The sequence below is a fragment of the Cervus canadensis genome, chromosome 19 (genome assembly GCF_019320065.1).
Source record: "Cervus canadensis isolate Bull #8, Minnesota chromosome 19, ASM1932006v1, whole genome shotgun sequence".
Lineage (NCBI taxonomy): Eukaryota > Metazoa > Chordata > Mammalia > Artiodactyla > Cervidae > Cervus > Cervus canadensis.
In genome coordinates this window covers 59,564,388-59,580,181 of record NC_057404.1, presented here as the reverse complement: position 1 = coordinate 59,580,181, position 15,794 = coordinate 59,564,388, and positions in this window count along the sequence as shown.

The following is a 15,794-nucleotide window of genomic DNA, read 5'->3' as shown; positions in this document are numbered from 1 at the left end:
GAGGGTTCTCATTTATTCCCTGCCCCCACACATGTGTGGCTTCTCCAGTTATCAACACCCCAACCAAACAGGTACATTTGTTACAATTGGTGACCCAACACTGACACATAGCAATCACCCAAAACTATAGCTTGCCCTTGGGTTCACTCTTGGTGGTGTACCTCCTGTGAGTCTGGACAAATGTATAATGACATGTATACATTACACAGAGTACTCTCACTGTCTGAAAAATCCATTGTATGTGACCTCTTTTCATTTTCAAAACAACTATGAGTTTTTATCATTACTATTCCCATGTTTAAAAGATGAGAAAAACAAGGCTTGGAGGGGTTGAACAATTTACTAAAGATTATACTTTAACAAGTGGATCATCTGGCCCCAGAGTCCATGATCTTTCTGTTCCTGGTTGCCTCCCAATGGACCATGCAGAGAGAAAATGAATCACAGGAGTATGATAATATTCCCTACAGGAGTAACCCATTTATGAGGATGTAAGCCAGTGTTACCAGGTAGCTTCAGCCTGTGGTGCTAATGAGGTCCCATATTCAAATAATGGTGGTTCTAGGCCTCCTTCCGGCCCTGAATGAAGCCTCCTGGATATACTTCTGGGAGTTGCAGTACACAATTCTTACACACAATTCTTTTTAAAAAACATTTAATGCAAATGGTTATTAAATTATTACATAGTCAAAAATCAAATAATAATGCATAAAACTTCCCCAAGGAGTCCTCAGTCTGAACTATGCTCTGCCCAGCTCTAAGGATGGACTTCATGTACTCTAGCCCATTACCAGCCACAGTTCATTTCTCAAAGAGGCACTGATGTAACTGAGTGTTTTTAAATCACGAAATTATTAAGTTGTAAACACTATTATCTTCATTTTATCCATGAAGAAGCTGCCTTTTTGAGTTAACTGCCTTGTCTAAAGTTCTACAGTTAAAAAGAAGCAGAGTAGAATCGAAGCTCAGATTTGTAGCTTCCACACTGTGTCTCTGACAATCAGCTCTTAGCCATTTACTGTGGAAAAACTCTGTGACAGGCATTGTGCTGAGGGTTGGAGGTGGAAAAGTGAAGACAAAGCTCCTCCCTTTTGGGGAGGCAGACCTATAAACAGTGAAAATAATATGTAAGAATAGTGGTAGAATATATACATAAGATACCACTGGAACACACGGAATTCTCTTAAAGAACGTGACATTTGAGCTGGGTGTTGGAGGGTGAGCAGGAGTTTGCCCAGAAAGGGAAGCACACTGTAAACAGCAGCAGGCAAGGCTTGTGCGCGGAGTGTTCAGAGAATATGGGGAGTGATTTCTTGCTCCATGCTGCATTTTAAAAGGCGAGACATTTTAAATTATGCTATTCATGACACAGGACTAATAAACCTTGCAAAAGTATCCTTTAAACATGTCTACTCAGCAAGACCTGATGTATATGTGTGTGTGTGTGTGTGTGTGTGTGTGTATATGTGTATATATAACTAATTAAAAGTCATTTAAGACTGGTGAATTTTAATTAAAACAAAACAAAAACAACCTTCAAAAACAAAACAAAAACAAATACTTTTTAAACAAGCAATAATAGTCCTGGGGATACACTCCACAGAAACAGATTCATCAATATATAAAAACCTATGTACATTTTTTTGTGAAATAAAAATTTAAGTAATTAAAAAAAAAAGCATCAATTTTTTAGTGCTCAGCTTTCTGTATAGTCCAACTCTCACATCCATACATGACCACTGGAAAAACCATAGCCTTGACTAGACGGACCTTTGTTGATCAAGTAATGTCTCTGCTTTTTAACATGCCATCTAGGTTGGTCATAACTTTCCTTCCAAGGAGCAAGCGTCTTTTAATTTCATGACTGCAATCACCATCTGCAGTGATTTTGGAGCCCAGAAAAATAAAGTTAGCCACTGTTTCCACTGTTTCCCCATCTATTTGCCATGAAGTGATGGGACCAGATTCCATGATCTTAGTTTTCTGAATGTTGAGCTTTAAGTCAACTTTTTCACTCTCCTCCTTCACTTTCATCAAGAGGCTTTTTAGTTCCTCTTCACTTTCTGCCATAAGGGTGGTGTCTGGATATCTGAGGTTATTGATATTTCTCCCGGCAATCTTGATTCCAGCTTGTGCTTCTTCCAGCCCAGCATTTCTCATGATGTACTCTGCATATAAGTTAAATAAACAGGGTGACAATATACAGCCCTGATGTACTCCTTTTCCTATTTGGAACCAGTCTGTTGTTCCATGTCCAGTTCTAACTGTTGCTTCCTGATCTGCATATAGGTTTCTCAAGAGGCAGGTCAGGTGGTCTGGTATTCCCATCTCTTTAAAAGTTTTCACAGTTTATTGTGATTCACACAGTCAAAGGCTTTGGCATAGTCAATAAAGCAGAAATAGATGTTTTTTTCTGGAACTCTCTTGCTTTTTTGATGATCCAGTGGATGTTGGCAATTTGATCTTTGGTTCCTCTGCCTTTTCTAAAACCAGCTTGAACAGCTGGAAGTTCACGCTTCACATACTGCTGAAGCCTGGCTTGGAGAATGTTGAGCATTATTTCTCTAGCATGTGAGATGAGTGCAATTGTGCGGTAGTTTGAGCATTCTTTGGCATTGCCTTTCTTTGGGATTGGAATGAAAACTGACCTTTTCAACTGGAAACTGGTCACTGCTGAGTTTTCCAAATTTGCTGGCATATTGAGTGCATCACTTTCACAGCATCATCTTTCAGGATTTGAAATAGCTCAACTGGAATTCCATCACATCCACTAGCTTTGTTCATAATGATGCTTTCTAAGGCCCACTTGACTTCACATTCCAGGATGTCTGGCTCTAGGTGAGTGATCACACCATCGTGATTATCTGGGTTGTGAAGATCTTTTTTGTACAGTTCTCCTGTGTATTCTTGCCACCTCTTCTTAATATCTTCTGCTTCTGTTAGGTTCATACCATTTCTGTCCTTTATCGAGCCCACCTTTGCATGAAATGTTCCCTTGGTATCTCTAATTTTCTTGAAGAGATCTCTAGACTTTCCCATTCTGTTGTTTTCCTCTATTTCTTTGCATTTGGCCTTGGAGTACAGAACGAAGCAGGGCAAAGGCTAATAGAGTTTTGCCAAGAGAACACACTGGTCATAGCAAACACCCTCTTCCAACAGCACAAGAGAAGACTCTACTAAAGGCCCTCCCTCCTCCTGTGAAGAGACACAAAAGCCATGGTTCGTTCCCGTGCTGTTCTGTCTTTCCTCTGCTCACTTAATAACGGCCACAGCGGGCTCTCCTGAGCACTCACCCGCACCCAGCGCCCTGCCACCTGCCTTCCGTGAGTCCTAACTGAGCCCTCCTTCAGTGCAGCGTCACTCCCAGAGTGCACGCTTTCTCCTGCTGGAGAAGTACCCTTGCTGTGAGAAAACACACTGAAGCCGTTCCACAAAGAGGGCAGTTACACCACAAGAAACAGCAGGTGGGTATCAGTTTTCACAGGACTGAGCAGGAGGGAAAACCCAGTCATCAGACCAGTGGAGTTCATGAGCAGTTACCGAGGACGTCTACCTGTCAGCTTGCTGCTATTTTCTTAGAAGGCCCTTACCCTCAAGGAGCTTGCAGAGAGAGGGGAAAAAATATATATATATATATATATGTATATATACATATATATGCGTGTGTGTGTGTGTGTGTGTGCATCAGCTTCTATTCCATGAAAGTTCACATCTAGATACACTTATGATAGATGAGGGCTTCCCTGGTAGCTCAGCAGTAAAGAATCCACCTGCCAATGCAGGAAATGCAGGTTTGATCCCTAGATAGGGAAGATCTTCTGGAGCCTGGGAAGTCCCATGGACTGAGGAGCCTGGCAGGCTACAGTCCATGGGGTCTCAAAGCATCAGACACAACTTAACAACTAAACAACAACAAATGATAGACAAACCACTTATATTCCTCAATGATTTCAGAGAAGTGTTATCCTATAAGCAAGATGTTTCAGGGAACTTTGCTTTAGTCCAGGCCCAGTGCTAGTGTTCAAGTGGGATGAGTTTAATCATAAGACTTGTGATTTTTGAGAGCCTTAGGGTGAAAGGAGGCTGGAGTAGAGAATAACCTACAAGGAAAGCATAATGGCCTTTCCCAAAGTCCCCTCTGCAGGCTAGTCTCAGCCCTGTAGAGCATGACTTTCAAATGTTTTCGTCCTTGACTCCAGTAAGAAATCCGTCTTACCTACTCCCAACACATGTCGTTAAACACTACTTACACTTTCTAGGGGCTTCCCTGGTGGTTCAAAGCGTAAAAAATCTGCTTGCCATGTAGGAGACGTGGGTTGGATCCCCGGGTCAGGAGGATCCCCTGGAGGAGGAAATGGCACCCACTTCAGTGGTCTTGCCTGGAGAACCCCACGGACAAAGGAGCCTGCCAGACTACACCCCATAGGGCCACAAAGACATGACTTAGTGACTAATACTTTCACTTTCACACTTTACACATGTGACACTCTGATATTTTCTGTTCTGATTTCGCTTCATTTTCTTTAACTGTGATTCTGAGCTAGCAGGTGAGCATATGAATGGCTCATCCAGGACAGTCCCAATTTATGCCTGCAACCTGTGTAGTTATTAATAATTCCCTCCTTACTCACTAAATTGGTTTCATAACTTATCAGCTCACGTTTGGAAAAATCCTGCTATGGAAAAAGAAGCCTCAAACAGCAGGTGAAGGACCTGTTTTCACAGAGAGAAAGAGCTGCCTTGGGGCAGAGAATGGCCAAAAAAAAAAAATGAAGCAGTTTAGCAAGGGGCTGCCTTCTCCCAATTTGAAACCAAGGTTTGGAGATTTAGGGAGCCCTCCCTTTTGCAGGGCTCAGGCAGCCGCGCCTGCAGTGAGATGTCGCCCCCAAGTGGTTTCTCACGCGGCAAAAGGAATAATTGCTTGGACCCAGAGACTCACTGAGAACTGGAGAAAGCTCCTGAAGGGACGTGGGGCCTAAAGGATGCAGGTTGGGGCAATAATCCAGTAACATACTAATGTTTAAACCCAGGGTGTGAAGAAATCAGTTACCATTAATTTTCATAAATACCCAACCAAAGTTTGCTAGAAATAAATGACCGTTGCTTAACGAATTTGCTTATTCTTAATAAGCTACTCAAAAGCAAAAAAAAAAAAAAAAAAATTTCCTTTAAAAAAGAAAATTTGCCCAAAGGTACAAACTTTCCAATAGCTGTCCTATGAATAACATTTAAATTTGAAATGAACAACATTAAAAATAATTAAACATTAAAAATTATTACTTCCTATGGAAAGGAAACTTCATTACTTTAAATTGCTTTGAATATTGATTTATTTAACTACTTCCTTCCATTTCTGTGTCTTAAAATATATTTGAATTTCATGAAATCATACCGAATGTAGTATGACACAGTGATTCAGGAGGAAATATTTGATCCATACTCTCCCCAAATATTGTATTCTTATCAAGAAAAAAGTCGTCTTCATTACAGTTTTTAAATGTGCATTCACATTTCTGCTTGAAGTTACTAATAAGAAAATAAGTCAATCTTTTTGTCTTCTGAAAATATTTGTTTTAAAATTCCTATTGCTGCTTTCCTCTCTTCAAAAGTCTTATTTAAGAAAAGAGAAAAGCATTCTCAAAGTCAGCTGGCAGCAAATGAAATTTCCAGGTTGTTTTTACTTGGTACTGCCACTTCTGGGCATGGCGGTACCAGTGCCCCAATGGATATTCACACATTCTTCTCATGTACTGTGCTAGGCTGCGGGCTCAAGACAACAGACAGCTTCTGGCTTTTTTTAGCTTTCCAGGCAAGAGTCCAAAAACAACTTGTTAAAATAGGTGCTTTCAGAAAAATAGAGATGAAAGAGCTATAGTCCTGATCGAATGCTTTGAAACGTCTTCTATACCCTTGAGTCGCCCCTCTAGAACGTCAGGCTTGTTTTGGAAATGATGAGCTGAACTTTTATCAATGCTCCAAAGGGATGCAAGCATGCACGCACGTTCTGTAACCCTTCACATAAGCCTGATGTGGATCAGGTTCAAGCAGCCCAGGGAGCCGACTCTGGTGAAACATCCCTGAGACCGTGTGCCTGGTGCCTTCATTCTTCCGTGCGCCCTGTTGAGGCACTTTCTCCGCTTGGCTTCTGGGATAGCTGTCTGGCCGGGGCCCCTGCCACCTCTCCGACTGCTCCTGCTCCATCTCTTGCTGCAGCCGCCTCCTTCCCGCTCACTCGGACCATGAAGTGCACTAGGTCCGGTCTTTGGTTGGTTCCCTTTTTTCTTTCCTACCCACTCTCACTCCTGAGCATTCTCACTGATTCTTACCACGCTTAGTAAGCCATCTCATTCATTCTTACAGCTTAAAACGCCATCTCTGTGGTAGAGATTCCCAAATGCATAACTCTGAACCCTTCCGTGATTTCCAGGCTCACATATCTGGGTGCTGATGGGACGTCCAGCAGGCATCGCAAGCTTAATGTGTCCACAGCTGAGTTCCCTCTCTTGCCCCCACCTCTGCAGCGGCTCCTTGCCCTGGCTGCTCCATCTCAGTGGATGGCAACCCCGTTGCCAGGTGTTGGTTAATGCCAACGTGCCAAGGTGTCAGGCCACGAACGTTGAAGCCTGGTTCTTCACACCACTTCAGAGCTCCCTGTGAGGCTGGCTGAGTCCTCTCTCCAGACTCTGTGACAGTCCAGCTTTCCTCTCTGCCCAGTCATGCTTTCTTCCCTTCCCTTCCACAGGTACTGACTCCAGGAGTTATCCTTAAACTGCTTGTACCCTAAGCAGTTTCCATCTCAGATTCTTCTTCCAGGGGAACCAGACCTTGAAACCCAGGAATCTTGACTGTTGCATAATACCTCATAACTGTACCTAGAAAACCAGTTGAGTTGACAAAGTACTATAGGCCTGTACAGGGTGTTCACTTATGGATTGTCTTTAAAATACAAAGAGGAGAAGGAAAAATACCACAATGTTAGACCCTATATGTCCTTATTTATCAAAAAGTAAAATTTAAGAAAGGATTTTGCTGAAAATAATCAAGGACTATAGTCTCCAGCTGCACTTCTCTTGCATGACTAATATATTAAAGATATAATAGATACACTATATCAAAGACCATCTACCATTGCTCATGGATAGGTGAAATTTCCTGATAAGATTTCACTGGTGTGTCACATGGCCATTGCTAGGTTATGTTGCTGTGATGCTGCCAAGTCGCTTCAGCCGTGTCCGACTCTGTGCGACCCCATAGACGGCAGCCCACCAGGCTCTGCCATCCCTGGGATTCTCCAGGCAAGAACACTGGAGTGGGTCACCATTTCCTTTTCCAAAGTGAAAAGTGAAAGTGATGTCGCTCAGTCGTGTCCGACTTCTAGCGACCCCAGGGACTGCAGCCTACCAGGCTCCTCGGTCCATGGGATTTTCCAGGCAAGAGTACTGGAGTGGGTTGCCATTGCCTTCTCCAATGTTGCTGTGATAAACAACCTCAAAATCTCAGTGGCTAACAAAACAGATTTGTTTCTCACTCATAGGGCCTGTTTCACATGATTTTCTCACTCCAGGATCCTGACTAAAGGAGATGCCCTTAACTCGGGCATCTTGTTCTCATGGTAGAGGGAAAGGACAGTGGGAAAACCACAGGCTGACTCCTACAGCATCTTCTTGAATAAGGCATGTGCTACTGCAGCTCACAGCTGTTTGGCTAAAGTAAGTTATGTGGCTAAGCCTGACCAATAAAATCCTTCCCCAGGAAGGGATTTTGCAGGAATAAATCCACTAAAGAGGGGCAGGCAATGTTTTGAAGAAATGATACAATCTACCACAACTGGTAACATGAGTGTCTAGAACCTGGCATCTTTAATAAATGTTTCACCTCCTTGAGTAGTTCCAGGTCGAAATCACATGAAAGTTCCTGTGTCAATTAAAGCAACAAAATATTCTGCAGCACTCTTCCTGTAGTCATTAATGAATTCCAACATTTCAACTTTAATAAAGGATGATGGGGGTGGGGGTAAATGAGGGCAGTAAAAAAAGAGCTATAATTGAAACTGTGAAACAGCAACACACTTCTAAATTCACCCAAATGTGGTTATAGTCATCAGTGGCATTTCTACTCCGAGTTTGGCAAAAATCCAGGAAGGATGTCTGAAGATAAAGACTGGGCCCCTAAGTGAGCCCATGTAAACTCATGTTTTCCCTAGCTGCTTCTTATGTTTACCAGCCTTATTTACCATCATCATCATTATAGATATCATAAACAGCATACTTTTATTAGTCACTTCATGCTTTTCTCTTTCTCCCATTTGTGATGATCTTATGTGTATTTATAGGAATCATTTTAAATTTGTACTGGAAAAATGTTAAGGCTACTATACATACATTATTTAGTTATTTTTAAAACAAGATCTGACAATGTGAACAGTACTAAAATGATAGAGTGGAAGAATGAAGACAAGACCAAGTTTATTCAGATGGGTTTCATTCAGAGAGGAGTTTGGGAGTTATCTTGAGTTAAGGTAGCCTCAGGAATGGAAGAAAGGGCACTGCTGAAGGCCAGAAAGAAAGCCTTGTTTTTTTCAAGACTCCATTTATTCAAAAAATAATCAAAATATTAATCAAAACAAATATGAAAGGCCAAGATGCAAAATGAAAGATGATCTAAGCAGCAAAGAGGGGTCAAACACGGAGAAGATAAGCAAAGGACATCCTGATGGAGACACAGACTGAAGCGCTCTCCTTAGTGAGGGACACTGCACGTCTGGTCCCTTCCTGCCTTTCCAGAAGTTATAACTCCTTGACCAGAAGTTAAACATGCCACGTTTCCCAGCCATGTTACTCAATGCTATTTGTGAAATTAAAAACACTTACATATCCTAAGGAATAGAAAGCAAAACCCATACAACTTGTGAAGTGAAACTTGGGACTTCAAAGACATTGCTCTTTCCAAAGGGTCACTTTAGGCTAGAATCTAGTAGTTCTTGGGATGCACGTTTACTCTCTCTCCTCTGCTGCTGGGAGCAAGTTGGAGAAGCATCAGCCCAGGAAATAATAATCCCAGTGTTCATGGAATTAGTAACAAGAACTGTAAATTGAAGAATGCTTGTGCTTATGGGCAGATGTGTTATGGAGGTGTTATATTCTAGAAAATCTTCAAAACAGTGCAGTATTTCTGATATATTCCACTCTCTGGTATTATTGAAATAGCTAAAATGTGCTTTCATAAAAAAGGTTTGGCTTTGATTTTGATAAGCATTTTCACCCATTGAAATAATAAGCAGCCTGTTTAGGGTGGTTCACCTCACAATCACAGTGAGTCTATTTTCTGGAGAGTTCCTTACAGTTTCAATACTCCCACCTGGGACCAGAAAGAGTCAGTCAGGGTGGCAATGTGTTCCCCAAAACACATTTGGGGTACCGAGTCCTCTGGTCACAATGGGGGACCCTGGGCCCCAGGGGAAGGGCAAACTGGGGGTGCCCCATGTTATGGGTGCAAGACGATACAAGGAAAGACGGCACAGGGGAACAACACAGGCGTGAGAACAGCGCCCTCCTGCGGTGATGTCAGAACCGCGTCACTGCGCCGCAGAGCCTGAAACAATAAGTCCTTAATATTAATTAGTAGATGCTGTTATTGTCATTAGTTTAAGAAGATATGTGGTAGATGCCCATGGAAATAAAAGACGATCCCAAACTCCACTTTTAAAGGGAACTGCAGTTTTCGAGGGCAGGTCGGATAAGTAAGATGAAATACAAAAGGCAGACTCCCTCTCCCAGCACAGAAGTTTCACATGAGAAAATAAGAGAGTGAGACTATGAATTTAATGAAATTTAACGAATGTGGAGAGAAGCTCTCATCAGAGGCAGGCCTGAGCTTACATCTCATTATACATCATAAATTCCCACAGGAGAAAGGATCCAGTTAAGATTAAACATGTGGTAAAGGCTTTTATTATAATTCAGAGATTCTTTACATGGAATAAAACCTCCAGGTATAATGAATGTGGGAATACTTCAGTCCTTGTTCCCCGTATCCTTCATCACACAACCCATGCTCTGTGCATCTCCAGCGCCTTGCTGGGCAGAAACCTCACAAGCATAATGAATGTATGACCCTTCAGACTCTCCTAGACACTTATAAGAGAGCTCACACTACAAGTGTTCAGAGTCCGACTTTGCATCTCTCTCCCTGACCACTCAGATCCTCATTAGCTGTGTGCCCACATATTTTTGGCTCTTGATTATATCTGAGTTAGGACAAACAGTCTGCTCTTGATCAAATCCTTTTAGGACTAACTTCTAATGGCTCACCTGCGTTTACAGGCCATTGTCAGAACTGTCCAAAATGTCTCTCTGTGCAATTTTTACGTTCTAGGCAGGAAGCTGAAGGACATCAGGCATAAGATGTGTTTGTGTCTCTCCTTCCAGGAAAAGACTGACTCTGCAAGATAAAGGAGCATGTGAGAAGTGAGAAGTAGGAATGAGTTCAGATTTCTAGGATAGTGGTCTCCTGCGGAGGCCAGATATTTTTACACGGGCTGGAAGAAATACATTTGATAGCATAGTGTCAACCTGAAATCTGAAGTTTTCAGGAGAGGAAAGATGCCCAGATAAACCATATTCATACAGAAAATGTCAGGTAGGACATGAGAACAATAACATCAGAGAAGACTGATAAGTTTTGGCAGAAAACAAGGAAGTGAATGGGAACGATACTATTATCTCACATGTGTATATATAAATTAACAAAGTATAGGTTATGAATCAAGTTAACTTGGAATTTTAGCCAAAGGAAAGGAATGCTGTGTTAGAGAAAGAAGCTATGGTGAAAAGGGAGCAACAGCTAGAATCAGTAATGGAAGAGTATCTTGTCTGATAGAAACACTAGCTATCACTTATGGAGCACTTACTATATGTCACATCTGATCCTGTCATATATATTCGAGGTATTTTACAGGTATTATTGTTACCAAAGTGCAAGTTCATGTACCGAATGCACAGTGAGACCAAACGATACCAAAACGTTGGTGTTTGGAACAGAGAAAGGTTTCCTGCAGGGCCATGCAAGGAGATGGGTGGCTCATGCTCTAAAAATCCCGCACTTTGGAAAGCTTTCAGCAAAGCCCTTTGCTAGGAAAGGTGAGGGAGGGATGTGGTTATTTGTGGAAACTTGTCAGATTCTTTGTTCCAGAGGTCAAGCCATGGGCAGCTAACCAAATTCCTATAAATGTCTACCAAACAAACGGCATTCTCTATTCTGACAAGAAAGAGCCATGTCCCAAGGCATAAGTGTCCCCCTCTGAGGCCCAGGTCCCAACTAAGAGGATGCAGGTCTCAGCTGGCAGCTCCCGTAGGGCCAGGCTCCCACACCTGCCTGGCAGTCATTGCTGAGGCAGCCAGGTGCCCAGACCCCAGCTGGCCCGCAGGCTCCTCAGGCCGCCAACAAGGTGGAGGTCAGGTCCTGCACGCTGCAGACGGCCGCTGCCATCAGGGCACAGAGGCCGGGATGGGGAGAGGTCAGGTCCTGCACGCTGCAGACGGCCACTGCCATCAGGGCACAGAGGCCGGGATGGGGAGAGGTCAGGTCCTGCACGCTGCAGACGGCCACTGCCATCAGGGCACAGAGGCCGGGATGGGGAGAGGTCAGGTCCTGCAAGCTGCAGACGGCCACTGCCATCAGGGCACAGAGGCCGGGATGGGGAGAGGTCAGGTCCTGCAAGCTGCAGACGGCCGCTGCCATCAGGGCACAGAGGCCGGGATGGGGAGGGGTCAGGTCCCTGCACGCTGCAGACGGCCACTGCCATCAGGGACACAGAGGCCGGGATGGGAGAGGTCAGGTCCTGCAGACGCTGGGCACAGACAGGCACGCTGCAGAGGCCACTGCCATCAGGGCACAGAGGCCGGGATGGGGAGAGGTCAGGTCCTGCACGCTGCAGACAGCCTCTGCCATCAGGTCACAGAGGCCGGGATGGGGAGAGGTCAGGTCCTGCACGCTGCAGACGGCCGCTGCCATCAGGGCACAGAGGCCGGGATGGGGAGAGGTCAGGTCCTGCACGCTGCGGACAGCCTCTGCCATCAGGTCACAGAGGCCGGGATGGGGAGAGGTCGCACGCTGAGGCCGCTGGGCATGGGGAGAGGTCAGGTCCTGCACGCTGCAGACGGCCACTGCCATCAGGGCACAGAGGCCGGGATGGGGAGAGGTCAGGTCCTGCACGCTGCAGACGGCCACTGCCATCAGGGCACAGAGGCCGGGATGGGGAGAGGTCAGGTCCTGCACGCTGCAGACGGCCACTGCCATCAGGGCACAGAGGCCGGGATGGGGAGAGGTCAGGTCCTGCAAGCTGCAGACGGCCACTGCCATCAGGGCACAGAGGGCCGGGATGGGGAGAGGTCAGGTCCTGCAAGCTGCAGACGGCCGCTGCCATCAGGGCACAGAGGCCGGGATGGGGAGAGGTCAGGTCCTGCACGCTGCAGATGGCCACTGCCATCAGGGCACAGAGGCCGGGATGGGGAGAGGTCAGGTCCTGCACGCTGCAGATGGCCACTGCCATCAGGTCACAGAGGCCGGGATGAGGAGAGGTCACGTCCTGCACGCTGCGGACAGCCTCTGCCATCAGGGCACAGAGGCTGGGATGGGGAGAGGTCAGGTCCTGCACGTTGCAGATGGCCGCTGCCATCAGGGCACAGAGGCCGGGATGGGGAGAGGTCACATCCTGCACGCTGCAGACGGCCACTGCCATCAGGGCACAGAGGCCGGGATGGGGAGAGGTCACGTCCTGCATGCTGTGGACAGCCTCTGCCATCAGGGCACAGAGGCCGGGATGGGGAGAGGTCAGGTCCTGCACGCTGCAGACGGCCACTGCCATCAGGTCACAGAGGCTGGGATGGGGAGAGGGTCACTGCCACCTGAAGGCCTGGGCCCGACCGGTGGGCATTCCTGGCAAGGGCTCTGGAGCCCCGCAGGACACAGCTGCCGGCCTGTTCCCCACCCTGAGGCAGAGTGAGCTGGAGGCCTGGGTGAGCAGGACAGGATCCACCATTTCTCTCCCTCCTCACGCGACAGCCACCACTCTGATGCCCATTGGCTGAATGAGCCACTTACATGTGCTCACTGACAGTTGGTCATCTGGGGAGAGGCTCACTGTAGCACTGACCAGTGGCTGAGCAGGATCACTAACAGCCTCACTCATGGACAGTCACTTGGGGGGTGGGCCCACGGCAGCCCTGACCAGTGGCGGAGGAGGACCACGATCGGTCCCTCGCCAACTGTTGCCTGCTCAGGGGATGCGGAGTGATGGCCAGCAGCAGTGGCAACATGCCAAGGGCTCCACTCTGCCCTGCTCTATTACATCACATCTGTATTTTGCAGACGGTAGACTGAGGCACAGAAAGGTGATACAAGGAGGATTTGAATGCAACAGTCTGGAATCAGTGTCTGAGTTTTTAAGCACTTTTTCCCTAAGATTAGAGTGACCAATGTGGGCTGAGAGAAATCCATAAGCTAACAGAGTGGAATCATGGAGATGATCTCAGTTGGAAGTAAAACGAGAAAGAGAGAAGTGAAATTCTTATAAGATTGGCATCCTGGCCAGACACCCGATATAATAACGCAGTTTAACTCAGAGGGAAAACTGGCAGAGAAACGAATGTAGTAGAGTGATTGGCAATTTTGGCTGTGGGAAAAGCTGTTGTCCAAATGCCCTCCCTTCCTCTGCTTGAGTTCTGAGAAACCAAGGCTGGCAGAGGCGGTTTCACACCAAAACTGCAAGGGATGCAGAGGAGTCACAGGAACAGGGTAGAAACTGAGTTTGGAGGCAGGCAAATGGTCCTGTTTTCAAAAAGCAGGCAGAGTGGGTGGGGGTGAAGAGTCTGCAAATTATGAAGGAAGGCTTAATGTCAACCCACATCAAAATTCCATATTTAAAAATATAGTTTGTGTGCATTAGAAATGAAGCCATCTGAAAGCTACTGAATTATACTTATTTTGCAGGGTGAAGATAATATTCTAGATGTAGGTCAATGGTTTCCAGTTCTTTCAACTTCAGCCTTTCCTGGCTGGAATCTACTGTGCCCAGGTGAGACAGGACACCAGCCATCTCAGAGGCTGGGTGTGCTGGCGATGGGAATCTGGAATCAGTCCTTCTGTCACCAACTGGGTATCCAATGAGCCTGAAGTTCTGGTTGGCTGCCTAATTATACTCATCATGGGATAAGCCTAGATCTACGACGAGGCTTCAAGCCCTGTTGCTTCCTCTCTAATTCTAGAGTGTCCTGGAGGCTTACCCTTTGCTCTCACCCTCTGGTCCAGCTTTCTTTCATTTCAGTCTCTGATCCACTGTAAATGGGACAGACGCACAGTGTTATCTATTTTACATTTATGTGTTTCTCTATAACAGACAGGAATTAGTAGAATTGCTCCTCATGTGCAATTTCAGTATTAGTAGATACTACCAAGCTGCCCTCCAGTGTATCCGCTCAAACTCACACACCTGTCAGAGTGTGTGAGAGGACTTGATCACCCATACCCATGCCAACAGCACCACTTTTTAAGGGGAATATGATCAAACTGAAGGCCTTCCAGAGAAGAGCAAACAGAATGGTACAGTGTGGCATATTCCCAAAGAAGCTTCAGATGTTTAACCTAGAAGAGTGGAATTTTAAAGAGCTCTCATGTGAAAGAACTCAAATTATTCTTTATCACCTCTAATGAGGGTAAAGTTCTGCTTCCCCACATACATGTACAAGGCAAGTAAGTCCACTCACACCTGGTTCTAAATTCCATGGTGTGACTCGTTCCTAAATATGCTAATGACTCAAATCATTTATTTAAATACTGCATTTTATTCAAATAATGACCTTATAATGACCATGGTCTTTGTAATAATGACCATAGGGCCAAATATCAATGGAATAACCTATCTTTTTTGGTATCATGTTTGTTAAGGAGCTGACTCCATCTTATATGGTAATTGTAACAATGTAATAACATTTCATTTTTTATTTGCACCCTGATATTAAGATGACATGTCCTAGATAAAAGTCATCCAATTAACCTGTGAAAATTTGTTCAATGTTACCAATAATTTTTAAACTACAAGAGCTTGCTTTCAATCTATTAGATTGGAAAAGATATAAAAGACTGACAGAAGCTTTTTGCAAAGGTGTAAGGAAATGAACAATTTGGTGTACTACTGAGTAGAATATAAGTGGATATAACCCTTCTGAAAATAAATCATTAAATTTATGACAATACAAAATGTGCAAATGCTTTAACTCAACAATGCTATTTCTAGGAATTCATCCTAAGAAAATAATTATGGATATGCACAATGACTGTTAACATGGACAGTCATTCATTTATACTAATGAATAATTGAAAACAATCTAAAGATACATCTGTGCAAGACTTGTTATGTAAATTATGTATTAGGTATAATGGACTTGGACTGCAAGGAGATCAAACCAACCAATCCTAAAGGAAATCAGTCCTGACTATTCATTGGAAGGACTGATGCTGAAGCTGAAACTCCTATACTTTGGTCACCTGATGTGAAGAACCGATTCATTGGAAAAGACCCTGATGCTGGGAAAGATTGAAGGCAGGAGGAGAAGGAGATGACAGAGGGTGAGATGGTTGGATGGCATCACCGACTCGATGGCCATGAATTTGAGCAAGCTCCAGGAGTTGGTGATGGACAGGGAAGCCTGGTGTGCTGCAGTGCATGGGGTTGCAAAGAGTCGAACACGACTCTTAATAATGGAATACATGTGGCCTTTAAAATGTTGAAGTAGATC